The 23,681-nt window shown below is 44.5% G+C and overlaps 1 protein-coding gene across 1 annotated transcript in view; it reads left to right on the forward strand.

Moving 5' to 3' along the window:
* The window catches only part of PEAK1 (pseudopodium enriched atypical kinase 1), a 277,961-nt gene that overhangs the window by 131,459 nt on the left and 122,821 nt on the right, over positions 1-23,681 (forward strand). The window contains 1 exon segment of the mRNA XM_043982397.1: positions 10,778-10,925. The gene's annotated coding sequence lies outside the window, so the exon portion shown is untranslated.

Consider the following 23,681-nt stretch of genomic DNA (forward strand, 5'->3'; position numbering starts at 1 on the left):
AATATAATAATAACAAGACTAGTAACAATCAATTGATTATATCAATGGACACAAAACCCTTTTAACAAAATTCAATAGCCATTCTGTTCAAACGCTAGAATTCATAACCATAAATGGACTTTTCCTTAATATGGTAAACAATATCTAACTGAAACCAAGAACCATCATTACATGTTATGAGAATAAACTAGAAGCTTTTTCATTACAGTCAAGGGTAAAACAAAGAATGGACATTATCACCACTAGTGTTTGACATCTAGTACTAGAATTACTGGCATTTAGCAATAAGACTAAAAAATTGAGGGAAAAGGAAAAAAAGTTATAATCTTTATAGATGATGCCATTTACTTAATCCCAGGGAGCCAGCTAAAATATTAATTGAAACAGTATCTTCAGCAAAGTTGTAGGGTATAAAATCCATTTTCTGTAAACCATAAAACCCAATGAGAAGATATAGAAATGGAAATTCCATTCAAAATAGCTACAAAATATGTAAAATATTTGAGAACCTACATAACAAGACTATAGAACTGTATGATTACAATTATTAGGCATACCCATATAAGTGGAGAAACATTTATTTCTCATGTTAAGCTGAGCCAATAGAATAAAAATTATAGTTCTGTCTAAATTAATTTACTTATTTATTGCCATACCAATCAAACTACCAAAGGATTACTTTACAGAGCTTGAAAAAAATATCAATTTATCTGGAGGAACAAAAGGCCATGAATCTCATGAGAAACAGTGAAAAATGTGGGAAATCAGAGGGCTTAACAGGACCGTTTCTCAAACCACTATGGAGCAGGAATCAACAAGATGACTTGGCACTAGTTAAAAAAGAGAGGGTTAATCAGCAAAACAGATTAATTATACACCATACAGAAGGGAACAAAGCTAATGAGTCGTCTAGTGTTCAGTAAAACCAGAGGCCATAAATGCTGAGGTAAGGACAAACACTACTGGAAAAAAGGGGAAGAAGTCTGGCATAAATGAGGAATAGTGCAACACTTCTTGCTATATTCCAAGACTCACTCCCACTAGTTGCATGTTACATGTGTCTTTTTTATGTCATATATGGCTATCATCTGTCCACTGACTATGAGGTGACCACATATACGTGTGTGTGTGTGTGTGTGTGTGTGTGTGTGTGTGTGGTCACCTCATAAACAAGTTAGAGCAGTCAGGACAAAATTATCCTTTTAAATCTAGAAATGGTGAGGAGTTTCATGACTAAACCAGCAATACTTAGAGAGGCTCACATGATATAAAATGGACGGTTTTGTTTCCATAATGTGCAAAAGTTTTTGAACAAACAAAACGCATAGTTAAAGTTAGAAGGGAAACAGTTAACTGGGGGTGGGGTGGGATTAAGGGGGGAAGGAATGGGACCTTTGCTGCAAGTTCTTTGGTAAAGGTCTCATTTCCATGATGGATATAGAACTGATTGAAAATTTTAAAAACAAAATATATTCTCCAACTGATAAATGATTGAAAGACATGAATAGGCAGATGAAGAAATCCAGGCTATTAAAAGCAATAAGAAGAAATTCTCCAAATTACCAATAATTAGAGAAATGCAAATTAAAGCAACTTGGTTTTCAGCTAACACCCATCAGATCAGCAAAGATGAAAAAAGTAGAAAATAACAAATACTGGCGAGGTTGTAGGAAAACAAGCCCATTGGGGGAAAGCAATTTGGAATGGGTCCAAAAAGTCACCCAACTCATTATACCCTTTGACCCATTGCATCTATGCCCCAAACAGATCATAGGTAGAGGAAAAGACCCCCTGTACAAAGAACTAGAAACTAACAGGCTACCTCTTAAGTGGCTGAACAAAACATGGCATATAAATAGTGGAATATTGTTGTGCTGTCAGAAAGGGCAAAAGGGATGAAATTAGAGAAACCTGGGAAGATGTCAATGAACCGATGGCAGGCGTGATGAGCAGAGCCAGAAGAACAGTTAATGCAATAACAACTGTGTAAAAAACAGAACCTGCAACCCCAAACAACCTAACTCTAAAAGACTTAAGGGCCATGATGTGTATAATGATTTTTAAAAAAACCAAACCAATTCCAGGCATCAGTGAGGAAGCTCCTGACAAAGAGGTGATGACTCCTCCCTGTTAACCACTTCCCATCTCACCTGGCTGTAGTTTGTTGGATACACAGAGCTGTTTGAATGCTATCTCCCAGTAGACTGTGAGCTCCTTGAGGGCACAGACTATCTTTTGTGTCTTTTTGTATCCCTGGCGCTTAACACAGTATCTGACACATAGGAGGTGCTTAATACATGTTTATTGACTGACTGGATGATTTTTTCTTTATATTCAGCTCCCAGCACAGTGCCTTTTAGCTCGTAATAAGATACCAGGACTGTTAGACCATAATAGCGAGAAGCCTGAAGATGATAACATTTTCTCACTCAAGCTTTGTATCTTCTCCTGCACATGGTTGTTGTTGTTCAGTTGTTTCAGTCATGTCTGCTTCTTTGTGTCCGCATTTGAAGTTTTATTGGCAGAGATACTGGAGGGCTTTGCCATTTTCTTCTCTGGCTTATTTTACAGACGAGAAAACTGAGGCAAACAGGGTTAAGTGACTTGCCCAGGGTCACACAGTAAGTTTCTAAGGCTACATTTAAACTCGGGTCCTCCTTCCTGGCTCTAGGCCCTGCCCTCTATCTACTGCACCACCTAGCTCCCTGCACGTAGTAAGTGCTTAATAAATGTCTGTTAAATTGCATCAAACAAAATTTTAGAGATGGAAGATGAGGTAATAGAGGCCCTGAAAGTCTGTTACTCACCTGAAGAAGGGTCACATAGCTTCTCAGGTTTGTGGCCTCCTGTGATATAAAGAGACAGGTTCTTTTCACTACATCATCTGGTCTGGACATTAAGAAGTAAAACTCAATGCTTTTGCTTCCTTTTTTTTCTCTGAGTAGGGAAAACCTCCCATAGTCTTTCCTGTTGAGAGAAGCTGCTATGGATAGAAAACTGTAAATGGATGACCCTGTATTTTCCTGTGTGCCTGTTGGCAGAGACCTTCAAGAACTATCCAGGCCCAGAATAATTCATAGCCCTCCCTGATGCCCGCAGGCTGTAGCACACCAGCAAAGGCAGGCCGAGAGAGGCTTGTTTTCTGCATGACCCTTGATTCTCTGAATTTAACGGGGTATTTTGCAGCTTACGTCTGTGCACACGGAGGCATAAACAGCTTGGCTCTTCACAGGTTCCCTGCAAGTAGTAGATTTGATGTGTTTTGTTTCAATGTTTTTCCACATCAGCAATAAGGTACCTTATAGTGTGTTGTTAGAATCAAGTGCAGGCTCCTCACAGTTTCATGCTGCAAGGGTGATTTCCCCAATACAGTGGGGAGTTAAAAAAATAGCCCTGACTTTTCCAAGGTGGACAATATACACTTGTTCAGACGACTCCCGGAAATCTGTGTGCCTTCCATGTTTTCTCTTCGGTTATAACATGTTGGGGTTTTATAGTTCATCAGGTTCTACTGACTCTACTTAGGAATTTGATTTGAGGGAATGCCTTTCATCTCTTTGGGCCAGAGTGTTATTTTCCTTAAAGTGAATTTGGGAAGGGCTTGTGTTCAAATCCTGCTTCATACTTACCAGCTGTGTGATCTTGGGCTGGTCTCCTAATGTCTCTGAGCTTCAGTTTCCCCACCTGTAAAATGGGGATTGTAATGAGTTTTCAAATGTTTGACACTTACTAGTGTGACCCTGGGCAGGTCACTTAACCCTCATTGCCCCCCACCCCCCCAAAAAAAGCAAAAAAAGATTAGCTGGTACAAAGCTAAATAAATATACATTGCCCTGCCAAAAAGAAAGAAAGAAAAGTCATGGATGGTAAAATTTGGGGGCAGCTAGGTGGCGCAGTGGATAAAGCACCAGCCCTGGATTCAGGAGGACCTAAGTTCAAATCTGGCCTCAGACACTTGACACTTACTAACTATGGGACCCTGGGCAAGTCACTTAACCCTCATTGCCCTGCAAAAAAAAAAAAAAATTTTTAATGATTTGCAAACCTTAAAATGCTGTATGTCATTATTATTAGACCAGCCTCTTCCACTGCTACCACCACCAAATAAACAAATAACAGAGTTATCCAAACCAACTTTTTTGCTGAATCTTTCTTTAAAAATATACCAACAAAACAAACATTAGGAGCCAAACAAGATGTATTTCTGAGAAAAAGATTCATTGATTCACTAACTCTAGGATAAAACATTCACATTCCAAGAATACTCCATTTCCTACCTTTTCAGATACTACCTACAGCCTGACTCTTTGGAAAGTCTGCACAAGTAGCTATGAATTGATTAGATTAAGAAACATTTTCCCTTCTGTTTCTAATAAAGTTGTTTCACTTTTATTTTTAAATAGAAAATACCAAAGAGAGCACTAAATTAAGAGCATAAGGACTTATTAACTTGTTCATCAGAACAAATGTTTATCAACCTGATAAACCGTTTGGGGGTTTTGTGTTCATGGCTCCAGTGCATCAGCCTCTCTGTGGCAGCTTTATGTCCATGAAACTGTGCATGAAAGCAGAGCCCTGTATCCTCAGAGAGCCACCTGGGGTGGGGAGTAGAGAGCAGTACTGAGGGAGCACATGCTCAGAAGGATTCTGCAGCCAGCTTCCATGACATCTCCAATTACTTGGAGAAGGTTCAATCTAGTATGCACTCTGAGGGATGTGAAAGGCAATTCCAACCTATGTAACCCATGAGGCATATTATATAGATGTGGGAAGAGTGGCGTGGACAAGGGATGAGGAGAGTGAGTGAGTGTGAGTGTGTGTGTGTGTGTGTGTGTGTGTGTGTGTGTGTGTGAGAATTTATCTAAGATCATGGGATTTAGAGAGAGCACTTTGGCCAACCAACCACTTCATTTTATAGATAAGGAAAATTGAGGTCTATAAAAGGGAAGTAGCATCCCCAAGGTCACACAGCAGGAAACAGCATTTGGATTTGAATTCTGCCCACAGCTCCAGTGTTCTTTCCACTCTATGATGGCTACTACCCAATCTCCACCAGCTCTCATTCTCCTGAGACCTCTATCACCAGACCCACAACTGGGCCAGGTTAATCAGACCTAGGAAGCAGATATGAGGTTCTAGCCAAGCTTGAACTTCAAGGAGAGAGGGAGAAGGAAAGGTTGTGAGCCATGCCTCTAGAGGGAATCAAATGTTTTAGGATTATACGGTCATAGGTTCAGGTCTGATCAGAATCTTAGAACGTCATCTCATTTTGACCCTCTCGCTTTCCAGGGGAGAAAAGTGAAGCTCAGAGGGGTGGTGATCTGCCCAAGATGACAAAGCACCAAGTTCCAGGCCTGGGATTCAAACTTGGCTCCTCTGGTTCTGTAACCAGGACTTGGCAGCTGTCAGAGAGGAAAGGAGAACCAGCTGTGATCAGAGGAAGAAGTTTAGACTGACTAAAGGGAATGAGAAATGGCAGCAAAGGAGTCCAAGCTGAGAAAACTAAAATTGGTGTAGAGCTGTTTATGTAAAAATAGTTTAAAAGTTGATGGTGTCGCAATTAGGCATAAAGGAAAAAATGGTGACTGTCGGAAGGAGAAAATGCTTCTAAATGATTGCTTTAAGTCTGTAAAAGTCATGAAATTCATTCATCCCTAACCAGGAATCCAGCTATTTAGAAGTGACAGCATGGTGTAGAACATATAACTAATGTAACGTAGAGGAAACTATTGTCTCTAAAGGAGAATGGGCCCATACAATTCCATACTTCAAATTCTTTGCATGAAATGTTTCCAAAATACACGCCAAACAACTTGGGTCATTTGTGTCTGACTTAGTTTGAATGTGCTTTGTTCCTTAAGGAGATGTCTTTGTGTTAGTCATGTGTTTGCTTGAAGGAGGGGCTGGCAGGAGAGCAAGAGGTGTGGGAAGAAACAGAAATTTTCACATACTGAGAAAATGACGACTTAATGGTTCTGAGTCCTTTCACCAAAATCTCTGGGAATCCAAGGAGGCTTGTGTGGAGATGGAAGGAAGTTTTTCTTCACTTGGAAATCAGCCAGGGGACGTTACAATTCCGACCCTCGAGGGTGCTCTCCTGTCTAGTCAAAGTCATGGCAATAACTGCCCTTCCGATTTTTGTCTCACTTCTCATTACTTCATCCTTTTTCAATTCTCTGCATTTGCCTCTAGTTTGTGAGAGCTAGGAAGAAGAAACAAAATTGGTCACAGGTAATGTGTTGTTGATTGATATCCTTTACAGAAGGTGCATGGAAACAGTCCCAATGGGGCTTTGTCAACTGCTTGATTTTATCCCTTAGAAACATTTAGATTCTGGTTGAATCAATGAATCTTTGTGCCTAACTTAATTCGATAAATATGTATTAAGTGCCTATTATCTGCAAAGTGCTATACTAGGCTCCAGGAATCCAGAGACCCAGAGTGGAACAGAACTTCTCTTCAAAGGGCTTACCATTGCGGGCAGAGGACACAAGCAAATGCATTCATGGAGGGAGAACCCTAACTGAGGTGGGAGGGGGAGACAGGGGCTGTGGGTTTGGGGATTTTATGCCTTTATACATAGAATCAAAGCTGAGCCTGGCAGGAAAATGGGGATTCTGAGAGTCAGAGATGAGAGTGGGCATTCCGGGCCTGACAGATGGGCTGGCAAGTGCACCAAGGCGGAGGGAAGACTGATTTCAGAGAACAGTTTAGAATTGTTGTTTGGCTGGGATATAGGCTAGATACAGAGGATCCTGGTGAAAGGTTGGTTGGACCCAGAATGTGGAAGGCCAGTGTTGTCTGGTCAAGGGATTTGTGTATTATCTTTGAGATGGTGGCATCTGGGATGACCTGTGTCTTAGACTGATGTACGGTCAAAAGGAGACTTGGGCTTTATTAAATTATTTAGTAGGTGGCATTTACTAGTTGAATAACTTCACATAAATTACTTCCCTTTTCCAGTCCTATAAAATGAGGCAGCTTGACTGCATGCTCCTGAAAGGCCAGCGTGTTTGCTGTTTGGTGCTGAATGGGTGGTTAATTCAAGCTGAGTTTCAAAATCCATTTTTTTGAAACAGAAGCCTCCCTCCCTCCCCCCTTCCTCCTTTCCTTCCTTCCTTCATCACTCCCTCCCTTCCTTCCTCCCTCCCTTCTTCCTTTCCTTCCTTCCTTCATCATTCCCTTCCTTCCTCCCTCCCTTCTTCCTTTCCTTCCTTCCTTCATCACTCCTTTCCTCCCTCCCTCCCTTGCTTCCTCCCTCCTTCCTTCATTACTCCCTCCTTCCCTTCCTTCCTCCCTCCCCCTTTTCTCACTCCCCTTCTCCCTCCCTCCCTCTTCTTCCTCCTTTCCCTTCTTCCTTCATTACTCCCTCCTTCCCTTCCTTCCTCCCTCTCCCTTTTCTCACTCCCCTTCTCCCTCCCCCTTCCTCCTTTCCTTTCTTCCTTCATCAGTCCCTCCTTCCCTCCATCCCTCCCTCTCCTCCTCCTTTCCTCCCTCCTTCCCTTTCTTCATCACTCCTTCCTCTCCCTTCCTTCCTTCCTCTATCCCTCCCTCCTTCATTCTTTCCATCCATCCATCCATCCTTCTGTCGCTCTAGAATTGAGCCTGTCTGTAACACCCGCAGCCCTGCCCAGTGGAGGCTGGAAGGAGAGGCCTGAGATTATGTGGGAACTGACTCATCTGGAGGATGTTGCATAAATGGGGGAGGGAGGGGAGGATGTTGCTACTTTTAGACAGATGTTGAAGGAAACCTTTCCTAGCCTCCCTTTGTGATGTTTGTTCAACACACTTGGACATAATCCAAGAGAAGAAGGAGAGGAAGCTTGCTGCATTTACATGTGAAAAATCTTTTTTCTCAGTTCAGAATAAAAGTTGGATTTGGTTTAGGCAGAATCTGTAAACTACCTGAAACTCAAACCCAAAGAGGGTTGGATCCAAGTGCTCGTCCTTTCCTGTGACTTCATAATGTGCCATTGCATTGGGTGTTTATTGGTTGGTGGGTGGATTTCTAGTCAAGCTGCTCTTCCATGTTGTCTCTGTGATGTCTCTAGAGTGCCCGGCTGTCTCTGCTGACTGCCTTGGCTTTCGCGGCTCTAGAGTGGAAGGGGCGCTGTACGTGTGAAGAGTTTTGGGAATAAGAAGAAGGACCACAATCTTCTGGCGCCCCCTCCAACCCTGTTTCTTCACCTCCCCACTTCTCTGTGCATGCCCTATTCATCAGTGGCACATAGTGATTGTTGCGGAGCCCCCAACTCTTTCATCTCATGTGACTGAATCAAGCAGGTCTTCAGAATCTTGCATTTCAGCCCCCTAAGCCATGTTGGTTGAGCTCAGATCTGTCACAGAAATAAGTTGATGTTCTATTCATCTTGCTAAATAATCTTCCTCCTTATAACTTCCCAGCTACATGAACATTAAGGGTGTTACCAATTTTTGGACCTCGTTGCTACAGTAGAAAACAAGGGAACCTGGCGTCTCAGCCCCACAAACCTGAATCACTCACTAGAGCCATAGTGACAGTGACTCTGTGTGAAACTTGTAGGTTTACAGAGGCCTTTGTAACACTTGTTGTTGCATCCTGTGAGGTGGGTGGCCAGACAAGGATGCATGGGCTCATCAAGGTTAGCCCTGCCCACACCTAGTCTGTGTCAGAAGGGATTCCAAGCCAGGACCCGTGGCTCTAGATCCAGTTTCCTTCCTGTTGCAGGAGAGCCCTGCCCTTTGCCTCCCATGAACCTGAGTAACTCAGGAAGGCCCTGAGCAGGATTCCAGAATCAGCACCTAGCCTGGCACCTGGCCTGGCACCTGGCCTGGCACCTAGCCTGGCACCTGGCACCTAGCCTGGCCTGCTCATTTGGAGAGGCTTTTCTATGATGGGGGAAGAGAGGGAAGTCATAGCATCGTGATAGAACGTGATGGACGCTGACCACTGCGATGCAGAGAACAAGTGGGCCACAGCTCGAGGCTCCAGAGCAGAGCTCCTGAGAGTTTGATCAAAGCCACTGGAGAGGCAGAAATAGCCTGGCTTTTCTGCTGATGTTCCGCAATCAGCATTTCATTCATTTTTTTCCTCAATGATTGCTATGAAACCTTCAGAGAATAAAGACTTAAAATTGTAACCTCCAGTGGGAAAGCATCCCAGTCATTTTTGTTTTGTTTGTTTTAGTTTTTCCCTTGGAAGGGCAAGGAGCTATATTGCAAGGGTAGAAGAAATTCTAGTGTCTTGGAACAAGCAATGCCCTGAGAAGCAGGAAACTTGGGTTCTGTTACCAACTCTGCTTTGAGACCTTGGGCCAGATATTTGGAGAGTCACAAAGTCTTGGAGCTGGTGCAGAACCCAATGTGGCCTTCATAGTGGTCTTTTTGTTTATGTCCTTTATGAATGCTGCAAAACAGGATGAGCAAATGCCCTGCAAATCAAATGTTACTGCTTATTGCTTGGAGAGAGAAAGAATGAAATGAAAGAAACCGTGTCCATTTGTCTCCATGTAGTGCCAGGGGTCCAGAGCAAGGGCCCCAGTAAGTTTGGTGAGGAATTGATAGGAGAGGGTCGATGGAAGACAAATTGCCGTCTGCACCATTGTGGAGAATGTCAGTGGCAGCAAGATCCAGGTTCACCAGAGTCTGATGATCTCTGAATTTACCCAACAGCAGAGTTTGCCTCAAGTGCCTCGTCCTGGTAGGGAGTGACTCTGGGTAGAATTCCACAAGGCTGCAGGGGCAATGTGGAAAGGGTCTGGCCGATCCTACCCAATGCTGGGAAGGCTTCGAGTGCAATCCAAACAATAAGCTTTGTCTGTAATTGGAGGTCAGCCCACCTGGGTATAGAGATGACCATGCCCAAAGGAACAGCCACGCTATGATGAATGTGGCTGGGCTGGAGATTGTCTGCCAGTGTCATATAAATGGATTAGAATGTCTGCTTTTCTGGATTATTCACAAACTGATGGAGTTACAAATCCTTGAAGTATTGAAGCATATTCTAAATGTATTTGTATTGTGGTCTCATTCCAGAAGTTAACTAGAAAAGCTTTTATATTTGGTAGCATCTGTCTTAGTAGCTCAGGGGGAAAAACTTAGGGAAAATATTCCAAAATTGAATGTTGTGGCTGTGTCTTCCTGCTTGTCATTTTTATAACATTGGGGGAAAAAACCAAAAAACCCAGGTTCAGTGATCTCTGAAAAGATTCATGCTGAAGCATGGCTAGTGAAACCAGCTCCAGGCACATGCTGAGGGTAAGCCTGGCATCTCCTGAGTACTGCCCCTTTACTCTTGGAGATCCAACATCTGTGGCACTTTGAGTTCCTGCCGTGGGAGCCAGTCTACAAACAAACGGGAGGCTCTTCTGAAATGACCGGCATTCAGAAATGGATGCAGGAGTGACTTGTTTTTCTCAAGGTTTGCAATTAGACAATGAGTGGTTGTGAGAACATAAAAATCACATTTCAGGCCCTCAGTTTCTTCCTCTGTCAAAGGAGAGCTGGCCCAGATGACCAAGAAACCGTCTAGTTATAATGATGGTGACTATCATCCTTGCCAGCACTTATGTAGTTTTAAGGTTTACTCGGGTTTTCTCATTTGATGACCTTCTGTGATTCTTGGTGATCTTGCACTAGGCACCCTCACTGCTTCTCAGTTTTCTCCTCTAGAAAATAAGAATATCAGGTCATGGTCTCTAAGGAGGCTGCCCGTTGTGGCGTTCTGTGAAGAAAAATAATAGCAGCTTTGATGTGAGAATGGCATTTGAGCACAGCTGTTTATCCTTTTGTCTTCCAGAAAACATTGTTCTCCTGATAAAGCAATACAAAGGATAAGACAGAAAAGAAAGGAAATACACCTGGGAGAAAGCCAAAGCACCTCGCCATTTTAAAGAACCTTCCATCATCCTGGGCCTGCGATGGATCAAGTGCTCCACGTGTGAATGGTAGATGAGCTTCTGTCCCATTGTTTTCTTTCCCCATCAGGTGCTTGTAAGATGATTGGAGAGGATTTTCTTTTAAATTTAAATGTAGTTGCCGAAAGTATTGACATGGCTGTTAATTTTATAACTGGTATTAAGCAAAATGATGTTTTCATTTGGTTCCTTCACGTCTCATTTTCTAGCTGGCGAAGGAGTTGTTTCTTCTTTCTTAGGATAGATATTGCTGCTTAACTAGAGCAGCAGGAGCTTTTGAGTCGATCTGAAAACATGACATCATGCTCAGAGGGTGACACATCATTTGGATGCTCACCCTCACTGAATGGCTTTTCATACTATGGAAAATAATAGAGGCTCTGTGTATGCGTGTGTGCGTAGGAGTCTGCTCTCAGGAAATGCCTGTGTGCGCTCTCCAGCTGTACTCCAGCACTTACTTCTTTAAATTTATTTATTTATTTATTTAAAGTTTTTGAGTTCCAGATTCTATCCTTCTCTCATTCACTCCCTCCCTACCTTTCCCCCTCCCCAAGGTTGCAAGCAATCAGTATAAGTTATACATGTGCAATTATGTAAAACATTACCCTATTAGTCATTTTACATAAAAAGACTCAAGTTAAAAAAAAGAGAGAGAGCATGCTTCAGTCTGTGTTCGATCAATATCAGTTCTTTCTCTGGAGGTGGATAATATGCTTCATCATCAGTCCTTTGGGATTGTCTTGGATCATTGCATTGCTGAGAGTAGTTAAGTCATTCGCAATTGCTCATAGAGTGATAATGCTGTCACTGTGCACAATGTTCTCCTGCTTCTGCTCACTTCACTATACATCAGTTCATATGAGTCTTTCCAGGTTTTTCTGAAATCATCCCACTTGTCATTTCTTATGTAGCACAATAATATTTCATTACAGTCATAAACCAGGGCTTGTTCAGTCATTCCCCAATGGATGGACATTCCTTTGATTCCCAATCCTGAGCCACCACCAAGAGCTGCTAGAAATATTTTTTGTACAATTTTTTTCCTTTTCTCTTTTTCACAGTTACTACTGTTAACTATTTCCCTCCCTCCTATTCCTTTCCCCATGATATTTACTCTATTATCCCTCCTCAAAAGGGATTTGCTTCTGACTGCCCCATCCCCCAATCTGCCCTCCCTTCTTTTACCCCTCCCTCCTTATCCTCGTCCCCTCCTACTTTCCTGCTGGGTTAGATAGATTACTCCACTGAATTGAGTGTGTATGTCATTCCCTCCTTGAGCCAACTCTGATGAGATTAAAGTCTTTGAGCCCACTCTGATGAGTATAAGGTTCATTTACTGCCCTGTTCCTCCCCCATCTCTCACCTACTCCATAAGCCCTTTCCTGTTTCTTTCATGCAGGATTTCACCCCATTCTACCTCTCCCCTTCCCCCTCCCCCAGTGCATTCCTCTCACCCCTCAATTTTACCCTAAAGGTGTCATCATGGGGCTGCTAGGGGACACAGTGGACAAAGCACCCACCCTGGACCCAGGAGGACCCGAGCCCAAATCTGGCCTCAGACACAAGACCCTCACCCACTGTTCCGTACTTACTTCTTGCAGGCTGTTTTTCTTCCCTATCCCCTCTTTCCCCACTCAGTTCCTCCCCTTCTCCCACCACCTCCTAGACATACTTAATAGTCAGAGCGGGTGGGGAAGAGAACTGAAGAGAAGTGTGACCTTTGGCTTTTCTCATCTCCTCCCTTTGGTCTTTATTGTTCTGGCCTTTATTTTCCCTTCCACGTTCTCCTCCCATCGCCCCCACTTGTCTTTTTACTTTGTCCCATTAACCTCTTGCCTTGAGGAGGGTTGGACAGATCCAAGGGAGGAAGGAGAAGCAGGAGAATTCCATTCAGCTCAGCAAACATTCATTAAACAGCTGTCTTGTGCAAAGCGCTGCCCTGGAGAGTGAGACGATCGATCCAAAATAAGCCCCTCAGAGGGCTCACATTCACTTAGGCCAATATAGCATGTGTGCTCATCAGTTGATAGTACAGTGGGCAGAACACTGGGCCTGGAGCCAGGAAAACCTAAATTCAGTCTGGCCTCAGACACTTAGTGGCTGTGTGACCCTGGACCAGTCTCTCAACCTCAGCCCGCTTGGGTTTCCACACCTGTAAAATGGGGGTGCAAAGAGCACCTCCCTCCCAGGGTTGCTCGGAGGAGCCAATGAGAGCATCTTTGTGAGCTACGTAGCTCCGAGGAGCCCAGAGCGGCCCGTCCCAGAGTGGGCATTGCCTAAATGCTGGTGTTAGGGAGTAGTTGCGCTGCTTCCTGAGTTACACTTTGTTTATACAGACCTGGGATGCACATTGGCTTTAAAGAGATGCTTGGGGCCCTGAGAACGGTAGTGACCCATCCAAGGCTGCGCAGCCCAGCTGGGGCAGCAGCTAGACTGGAGCCCAGGTCTTCCTAGTACTAAGGCTGCCTTCAGATTAGCACAGGTCAAGAAAGGCAAGGACAGAGGGAGTGACACCTGAGCTGAACCAGGAGGGAAGGCAGCTCGTCAGGAGGCGGCCATAAGCAGAGAGCACCTCGGCTGTGGCTTGGGCGGATGCAGGGAGGCTAGAGGAGGAGGAGGAAGGGAAGCCAGAAAACTGAGTGGGCTCCTGCTTTTAGAGGGCCTTGAATGCCAGATCCAGCCATTTAGGTTCTCCGTGGTGGGATGGGGTACTGGGCATCAGAAGCAAGAGGCAAAGGAAATCAATTTTTATTCCTTGAAAAATACCCATTTTTGAAAAGAGAGAGGCCAGGGATGTCTGGAGCCACAATGGAGAGCTGGGAGTGGCTCCAGGTAAATGGGTTTGCCTGCTCCTGTGCCTCAGTGTTTGAATTCTGTCCTTCAGTGCCCATTTTCTCCAGCAGACACTGGGGGCATCCATGGGAGACTGTTCTGTTAGGTTGTGATCACAATCACTTTGCCTTCTGTGAGTAAGTAAATGCTTCGTGTTTAAGAAAAAAAGAGTTTGAGTTTCTTCTTGGGTGGTCAGCAAAGACTTTTGAGTAGAGAAGTGAGTAGTTCAGACCTTTGCCTTTGGAATATTCTTCCCATGGCTGCATGCGAGATGTATTAGAGAGAGAGGCTAGAACTAATTTGGAAGCTCTTACAGTCATCTGCTGATGAGGGCTTCTGCTAGGCAGGGGACTGAATGGGCCAGACGAGGAGCATGGGGCACAAGTCACTGCCGAGAGAGGATCAGTGGGACCGGTCAGCTGATGGATGTGGAGGAGAAGAAAACAAGAAGAGTCTGGCAGGCCTGGGTAGGGAACCAGGAGGTCACCCAGTAGCAGGGGTGAAGGTTTAAGGAGGAAGAGCATAAATGCCACCAAGAACATGCCATGTTTGTGATGCTTCTGGGACATCAAGTAGGAACATCAAGTGGGCTCAATCCATTGACAATGTATGACTGAGCACCCAAGAGAGATTTAGGCTGGCTGTATAAAGTCAGGGGAGTTTATGAGAGAGCATGCAGACAGGAAGAGAAGGAAACAGGGCCAGATAGGGCCCTGAAGTGGCAGCATTTGGATAATCCAACAGATGACAGAAGTGGAGAACCGGGTGAGAAACTTGTTCTGGAAGCTAAGAGAGGGGACCCTGCAGGAAGAGCTCAGGAGAGGATTAGCAGTATCCTAAGGTGCAGAGAGGCCAAGGAAGGTGAGGACTGGGAAAAGGAAGTTATCAATCAAGAGGTTCAGTAGCCTTGGAGAGAGCAGTTGGAGCGGTGGCAGGCCAAAATCCGAATTGCAAGACTTTGAAAACTGAAGGGAAGCAGCAAACAGACTATACTTTCTTGGAGTTTGGCAGTGAACAGGATAAAAGAAAGAGGCCAATAAATTGATGGGATGGAAGGGTCAAGAAAGGATTTTGTTAATAAAGGGTTGTTCCATTTTCAGTCTTGATTGACTCTTTTCATGTTCTTAGGCAATAAGGGGAGAGAGAGAGAAGAAATTAGTTGAACAGGGAGGGGTAAAGAGGGGAGTGGAGTATGAGATTCTCCATAGGGCATTCTACTGGAAGATGCAGGATGGCATCACATACAGAAGCACAGGTGAAGGATCTGGTCTTGCCAAGACCAGATCTGTGCCCATTGCACAGAGCCAGGAGGGAAGAGGAAGATAATGAATAAAGATGTAGAAGAATTTTTATGTATGTGGTAAGAAGAAAGAAAAGGAGTGTTGGGTGAATGGAGTCTCTTTTCTCGCTCCAAGGTCATCTGCAGAGAGAGAGAGAGAGAGAAGATTTGGAAAAACTACAGAGTCACAGAAAGAATCAATCCAGAATAAATAAAAGTTGACCTGCAGTAAGGGCCTATTTGAGACTAGCTGAAATGAACTTGTATTGAACCATCTGCCCAGTGAAGCCATGAATCTCTAGCAGCATTTATTAGCTATAAGCGGTGTAGGAAAATGGGGATGAGGCCCAACATGGCATGAACAGCAACAGGACAAAAAGGCAGGAGGTTCAAGGGTGCAAGGCTGTGTAGAGTTGAACTGGTCAACTCTAGGGCCAAGACTACAAAGAGAAGAAGTTGAGGCCAGGCAGGGATGAGAGATGAGAAAAAAAAGGATGGATGGAGGAATTAGAGTTTGCAGGGAGAATGAAAGATCTATTTAGGAAGACTGAGGCAGAGGGAGAGAAAGGAGAGAAGATTAACTTAAAAGAAATATCTGAATTCAGTTGAACAAGCATTAAGTTGCCAGGCATTATATGAGGCACTGCTACATCACATAAGTACCAGTAGTTGTATGTTCATGTTTTTTAAAAAGAGCCCTTGAAAGTGGGCAAAAGAGAAGATACTTCAGATGGAAACATGGACAGCATGAAAAATAAAAAGAGGCTTGTTACATTAGAACAAAGCTTTTTTTCCCCTAGTTTATTTATTTGTTTGTTTGTTTATTTGTTTATTTATTTTGCGGGGCAGTGAGGGTTGAGTGTCTTGCTCAGGGTCACACAGCTAGTAAATGTCAAGTCTCTGAGGCCAGATTTGAGCTCAGGTCCTCCTGAATCCAGGACCGGTGCTCTATCCACTACTTCTTAAACTGTGGATCATGACCCCATATGGGGAGGAGGGAGTCGAACAGTAGTCAAAGGTTGTGTATGCCTACTTTGTGTACCTATATACCGGAGTCACAAGTGAAAAAAGTTTAAGAAGCCCTGCATTAGAACAGAAACTTGATGTAATGGAACAGCATGAAAGTGATTGTAGTAACTCCAAACTAGGACAAGATGATGGAACTCCTCAGTCGACAGTATGGAGCATTACAAAGCAAGACAGGAGAAGGAAAATCATCAGCATCTTTGTGTGGTTTGCAAACAGCTACAAGGACCGGAAGAGTTGCCGGGGAAAAAAGTGGAAGCCTTGTAGGGGTGGGGGCGAGCAATACATCTGTCCTAACAAACCCAGTTGGTTCATCTCTTTAAACCTTGAGTTCAGTTAGTTGCATGTGTTAAAATTGCCAGGGCAGGGGCAGCTAGGTGGCACAGTGGATAGAGCACCAGCCCTGGATTCAGGAGGACCTGAGTTCAAATCTGGACTCAGACACTTAACACTTACTAGCTGTGTGACCCTGGGCATTGTCACTTAACCCCAATTGCCTCACAAAAAAAAAAAATTGCCAGGGCAGTGGCTGGTGCAGGTCAGGACACAAGCTGGCAGATCCTGCTGCCTGAGAAAATAAGGAAGAAGTGGATACTTTGATTAACAAATGTAATGTGGGTGAAACTGGCTTCCGAAAAAGGATGCATTCCAAAACTTAACATTTCTCAGAAAGAAAAAAGTCAACCTGGATTTAAATGAGTATTTAAAGATGGCAGAAGTTGTGGCCAAGAAGCGGTATGCAAATGACAGAGGCCACGCTTAAAGAATTTGAAGATATCTTGTGAGCTATAGAAGTTGGGAAGCCAGAAATTATGGATGCTGACCCTAACATTGATCAAAGTATGCAAATTCACTGAGCTATGGCTATGACAGCAATCTCTCTGTACCCACCAGCAATGTATGAAGATTTAAAGAAAGAGAAGATAGTTCAATCTGTGCTACTAAAATATTTTAAATGACAAAAATGAGTTTTTTCTCATCATCAGTGTGGTGTTATTTTTAGGTACAATATTCAGCAACTTTTTTAATTTTAAAAATTTTGCTTTTTATAACTATCTTACTTTGTACTAAATGAATCAAAAATGCATCTTCTTATCCTTTGCTCTTATAATGCATTAATAAGCAGATAAAACTTATTTTTACATTTTTTTCATTGCATATTTCCATTGGGGCTGGAACCAATTACCATATTTTACATATAATTATAACTTTGAGTAATGTGAATTTGAATAATGTGACCATTTTATGGGATTTGTTAATCACACTAATGCATACATGGCTGTAGTTAATCTCAAGATGCTGAATCTCAAGAAACACAGCCAGAATGAGTCTGGTGTCAGTAGCTCCAGACAGGCCAATGTTAGGCCTTTGCCTGGAATCTCTGCCTTTCTTGGTCTGATCCAAGACAGAAAAGGAGGGAAAACCCTAAGAGCACACCAAGGATTATTTAAAGCCCAGCACAACCCAAGGGCAGGAGCAAGCCGGGTACAAGAGCTAGGTCTTCATAGAGAGACCTTCGGAAATGGTAGAGTTAGACTTCTGGGCATGAGAAGTCTCACCTGCACTAGGCTGCTGGTCCAAATAAAGACAGGGCAAGTGTAACAGAGAACGGGCCAGGGGATCTAGAGTGTGCCTGAAGCTCTATCACCCAAGTTCTCTATAGCGAGAGACAGTGCCCTGCTGGAATTGTGTCGTGTGTGTGTGTGTGTGTGTGTGTGTGTGTGTGTGTGTATCTATGAAAGGGTGCCTCTAAAGACCACTCTTCTAAGCCTGTAGAATCAAACCACAGGGACATGAGAGGCAGAATCCAGAGGCTTCAGCCAGTGCCAGAGGCATGCCATCAAACACAGCTGCACCGTGTGCTCCTTGCCTGTCCTTCCCCAGGCCTCGGCCTCATCACTACCAACTTCTATGAAACAATAGACCATGGTGCCATGGCTGGGAAGACATCTCTCTGTCCCCTTCCTCTCAGAACTTTGTTTGGAAGCGATTACTGCAGGATTGTGTTGGTTTGGAAACATTGTGGTTCCTTGGAAGAAACAATAAGTAGCATAGCTTTCTCTGTGGACCAGTCCATAATTCTCTTCTCAGACCTAATCATTTGTTAACTTGTGCTCTGATTCTAAAGGCTTAGAAGTGGAATGCCACCTCCATCTGGCTTATGGCTTTGGCAGGGAAGGCCTGTGCAGCACAGCATGCACTCAGCACTCAGCATTCCAGCATCTTGGCTCTTTTAGGTCCTATCGATTGGAATCAAGGCAGAGTTTAATTTAAACGTAGAAATTATTGGCATTGACAGAAGAAGTATAAATAGAATCCTAATGATCCGAACACCTAATTAATAATATGATAATGGCATTTTTATTCTTTAATTATGGATTCATTTCATAATTAAGGCATGAATGAAAGTCCTTTTGTGCCACTATCAACTGTGCCAAAGGGAATAAGTAGATCAGTGAATCCCTTTTAAGAATTCAATTATATCTCGTCTGCACTGTCCTCGACTAGACAAAGCAAGAACAAGAGAAAGTCGCATTTGTCACAGGGCCAATACTGGCAGAAACCGAACCCCAGAATGCTCGGAAATGGAGTGAAAGCCGCACATAGAAAACATTCAGATTATTCTGTCTTCTCCAGAAGTGGCCTCAGTGCTATCTGCAAAACGTGGCTGGTTCTGTTACCATTTTAAATCATGTATATTTCCTTCCAGAAACTACAGTTTTATACAATAGTATTTCAGCACCATATGTCTACTTCTTCCTTCTATTTAAAAATTTTATCAATTATTATAGTAACTAGCAACAGAATCACCCAAATAGTCTATAGATGATGTAAACATCTCATTTTAATTATTTGTTTCAGCTTCTTCTTTCACCAGTTTTTCCCCAAAAAACAATCATACTTTTATCAAGGAACAAACCTGATTGATTTGAGTCTTAGCTGTCTCCATGCCAGTATTTGAGTACTAACAATAAAATGACCAAGAAGCAGGTAAAAGAGGAAACCAGGAACCTGAATGATCAGAATCCTGGAAACTCTATACCTAAAAAATGGAAATTTAGCCAAAGAGGCTTATGTGCTTAAAAGGCCAGTATAGAGAATCCATCACAAAACAGGGACCTGACCCTAACCAGAAGGCATGCCAATCCAAGCTCACACTGTCCACTGCCTTTGTCCATTCTTCCCTTCAGTAGGCAAGAGAAAGTAAGAAGCAGGAGGTCAGTTGTCTTCTGACATTGGTGTCCCTCCTTGGTTTCAGACTTCATCCATTGGGCAAATATTTATTGACTCCCTGCTGGGATGCAGGCTGCCCCTTCCAGGGACACTTGGCCATGGAAGCGTAAGACTGTTAGACTCAAAGGAACCTTAGTAGTGGTCCTGTGCCTTTATTTTGCAGATTGGAGGCCTGGAAAGTTTGACTGACAAACCAACAGTGACTCAACTAGTTAGTTGCTTAGCCATAGTCAGAATACAGGCCCCCAGAGCCTCCTATGGTACTTTTTGTACTGTGTGAGAGAAAGACCATCACTACTTTTTATTTTTTGGTGAGGCATTTGGGGTTAAGTGACTTTCCCAGGGTCACACAGCTAGTAAGTGTCAAGTATCTGAGGCTGGATTTGAACTCAGGTCCTTCTGAATCCAAGGCCAGTGCTCTATCCACTGTGCCACCTAGCTTCCCTACCATCACTACTTTTTGAAGGAACTTCTGCTTCCAAAGTGTGTCTGGTTAGAGGGACATTACAAGCATGCCATCTCACTCTGTTGGATTGTCTTGGCACGGTCCATCACTTCATGGTATACCTTGTTGTCTCTAGCGGGGAGTCACCTTCCCTAGGCCTGACCCTTTTGGGTGGTGGGAGAATAGGGAGGGAAACCTAACTTACCTTTCTCACTTGTCCATATTCCTTGAACCCCCAGACCTCTCTCTCTGCTCCTATCAGTATATTTAAATTATCACAGATATGCAGATATTGAAATCTATGTACAATTTCCATACCTCAGGGAAAATGTAAAGTACACTGATATGTAACTTTAAGATGAGGTGCTGAGAGGCAGAGGGGCTACCACCTGGACTGGACTTCAAAGGAAATTTGGGATTATAAGAGTGGGTGGGGGTGAGGAGGCTGATTCCATGTCATCCAGTTACTTGGCCATCTGGACTGGAAGTACTGGAGAGGTCAGTGGGACCCGGGTCACAGAGGTCCTGAGGCGCTGGCTTGGGGAGCTTACTGTTTGTCCCCAAAACGATTGAAAGTGACTGGAGGTTTTTAAGTAGGATGGGCAGTAACAAGGTCAGATCTGTACCACAGAAGGAGCAGGCCAGCCTCTGTGGGAAGGGAAAGGATGGGAAGTGAGGGGACCGAAGTTCTGGGAACGGAAACCAGGACAGAAGCCGTGGAGATGGAGAGGAAGGACCCACGTGTGGGAGACAGTAAGAAGGGTCCACAGAGGTGTCTCTGCCCGGGCTGTCCACCCTGCTTCCTCATTGACTCCCTCCCCCTTCTCTCCTAGGAGCCTCCATTTCCTTCCAGGTTCAGGTGGGCCACACATTCATGAGGAAGCTGCTTGCACCACCCCCTCCCCAATCACCTTGGATCTGTTTGGTTTATACCTGGAGATGTGCAGCTAAACTTCTGAAGTCAGGGACTATTTCACTTTGTTTCCCAAGTGCCTGACATACAGGAAGAGCTTAGTAAATGTTTGGTGATTTACTGATTGATGCAGTCAATAAGACTTGACAACTGATCAGATGTAGGTAATAAGGGGAAAGGAAAAGCGGTTAGGAACCAGGGCAATGCGAAGGATGGTGGTGTCATTAATAGAAAGAGGGTAAATTTGGAGGAGGGATGGACTGTGTGTCTGGGTGGAGATGTCTGGAAGGGAGTTCTGAGGGTTTACCTCTTGCACAAGGCTTTTTCTGATCCCCTCAGCTCCAGCAGAGTTGGTGTTCAGGAGAGAAGTCGAGATGGACACACACACGCACATGCACATGCGCACACACACAAGTGTTACCTGCATAGAGATGACACCTGAACACATGGGAACTGATGAGTTAGTTCATCAAGAAGGAATAGAGAGAAGAGGATGCCCACCAAGAGTGGGCTGGCAAAGGTCATTGATCCAGCAAAGGAGTTTGAGAAGATGTGGTCAGATGGGTTGGAAAAAGCCTAGAGAAGGTGGTACTAGGGAAGAAAAGGGAACAGGGAGTATGTGGTTGGGGGAGGTAAACAGTGACAAAAGCTATAGAGAGTCAAATAGAAGGGGGACTGAAGAAGCCCTTTGGGTTTAGCAATTAAAAGAGAATTGATAACCTTGAAGAAAGAAATGTGTTGAATAGAAGACACCTGAGTGTGTTTGTAGGCAGTGAGGAAGGAGCAACTAGATAAGGAAAGATTAAAGGGGAGAGAAAGATAGGGAAGCTCAAGGAGACAGAGGTGAGGGGGAATGAGATTTAAAAAAAAAAAAAAACAACTCAAGGAGGGGAGGGGGGGACAGCCTTGGCTAAGAGGAATCCTATGGGGCAGCTAGGTGGCGCAGTGGATAGAGCACCGGCCCTGGAGTCAGGAGTACCTGAGTTCAAATCCGGCCTCAGACACTTAACACTTACTTACTAGCTGTGTGACCCTGGGCAAGTCACTTAACCCCAATTGCCTCAATTAAAAAAAAAAAAAAGGAATCCTGAATTCACCATCAGAGAGTGGAGCAAAGGAAGTGAGAATTGGGGATGAGGAAGAGGAGCTTTGAGGCCCGGCCTGGGAATAACACTACAAATGAAAGGCCTCTGCTAAAGGGATGGAGAGATAGTATGTAGGCATGAAATACTCTTAAATGTTCACCGCTGAGTAGGTAAAACCCATAACACTTTCTGGGACTGCCCTGCAGGGGTTCACTTTCCCCTCTGACTTACATGCCTGGGGTGCTTCTCTGAGAAGGGTTACATTCACAGAAATCTTTACACTTCCCTGCCCCATCCCCCTCTCTTCTCCCCTCCCCTCCCCCTATCACCTCACTTCTCACCTCCCCCCCTCATTCTCCTTTCTCACCCCCCTACCCCATCCCTCCCTTCTCACTTCTCCCCATCCCCCTCCTTTCTCACTTCCCCCTAGCCCCTTCCTTCTCCCCTCCCCCATCCCTCCCATCTCACTTCCCCCATCCCCTCTCTTCTCCCCTCCCCTCCCCCAGTCCCCTTCCTTCTCACCTCCCCTTCCCCATCCCTCTCCCTTTTTACCTCCCCTTCCCACCCCCTCTTTTCTCACTTCTCCCTTCTCCCCTTCCTGCCAGCAACCAGTACCCAGCTCCAGAAATCCTGAACTCTGTTGCTCACTAGGTTGCTGCCAGGACAGGAAACACCAGGCAGAAGGGGAAGCCAAGGGTTTGAGGTCCACTCTGAGGCCCAGCAAAGGCAAGTGACTGCCATGTATCTGCACATATTGTCACCTCTGCTCTTGCTGGGGAACAGAAGGGGCGAGGCCCAGGAAGTCCCAAAGAGTCCCAGACATCACCCTCAGTTCCTTTTCTAGCCTCCTGAGTGGGCAGCTCTTGGTGGTTCAGTCACCAGGCCTTTCTGACCTGCTCTGCTCCGGCGTCAGCTCAGCTGCTTCTCTGCCTTCTCCTGGTTTTCTCCTGCCCAGATGCCGGCCCTGACATTCCTGATCCTGGTGCCCTCTCTATGGTCAGCGTTCATTCTCCCTCATAGCAAGTCCTTCTGCTTTTCCTCACACACAATCTTATCCCACAGAAGCTAGAAATAGAATGGTGCTGATGAGGTCCAAGCGGATTGCAAAACGGAATTCTCGCTTTGTTATTGTGCCGTAGGAAAGCAGATGTGCACAGGCAAACAAACGGCAGTGAGGTTTCAGTGTTGGCAAGGGTAAAGTGTCGTGTTTACCGAAAAAGAGCCCAAGCTTGAGCTGTGGATGACACCGGACCTCTCAGGGCCTGACTTTGCAGGCTCCTCTACTCATTGGCTGCCCAACCTTGGGAAGGGCCGTCTGTTGGCTCAAGCGCCAGTGTCTTTCTCCTGGGTCTAAACCTACAATAACAAACTTCAATGAAAATGTGATATTGGGGGGCCTCAGTGAGCGGCTGCAGGTTGTGAGCCTCCTGCTATGCAGACCAGCTTCCTTGCACCAGTTGCAGTGAAGTCCTCTCAATCCAGTCAGAGCTGTGAGTAAAAGAGTGAGGGAGGTTCTTTAGAGGATGGTGGACATATTGAACCGGGTCAGGTTTTATTCCTCCCTCTCTGTTTTGCCCTTGTTGCCAAAAGTGCCACAGTTTCAGTTAAAGCTTCAATTGTGTCTCTTAAAGGAAGAAATTAAGTTATCAGGGTAGGCATTTTTAAAAATGCTTTTTAGGTGAAAGACTTTTGTTGGGGGAAAAGAATTTCTCTAGACTCTAACATTTGCTGTGAGATACAATTTTTCTTTTCCTTTACAATTAAATGATACTTGCAATAGAAATTTCCCCTGGTAGAAGGCAGTACTGATAAGTGGAAGTCTCCCACGTTGGAGACTTTGACGCTCCATGTGTGCAAAGCTGAACAGATAATCCAGGTGTGTTCAGAAAATAAAGAAAAGGCACAGGATTTGAAGTCGAGATTTGGGTTCTAATTGTGGCTTGGGGGGGCAGCTAGATGGCACAGTGGATAG

This window comes from Dromiciops gliroides, chromosome 2 (assembly GCF_019393635.1).
Source record: "Dromiciops gliroides isolate mDroGli1 chromosome 2, mDroGli1.pri, whole genome shotgun sequence".
NCBI classification, from domain to species: Eukaryota; Metazoa; Chordata; class Mammalia; order Microbiotheria; family Microbiotheriidae; genus Dromiciops; species Dromiciops gliroides.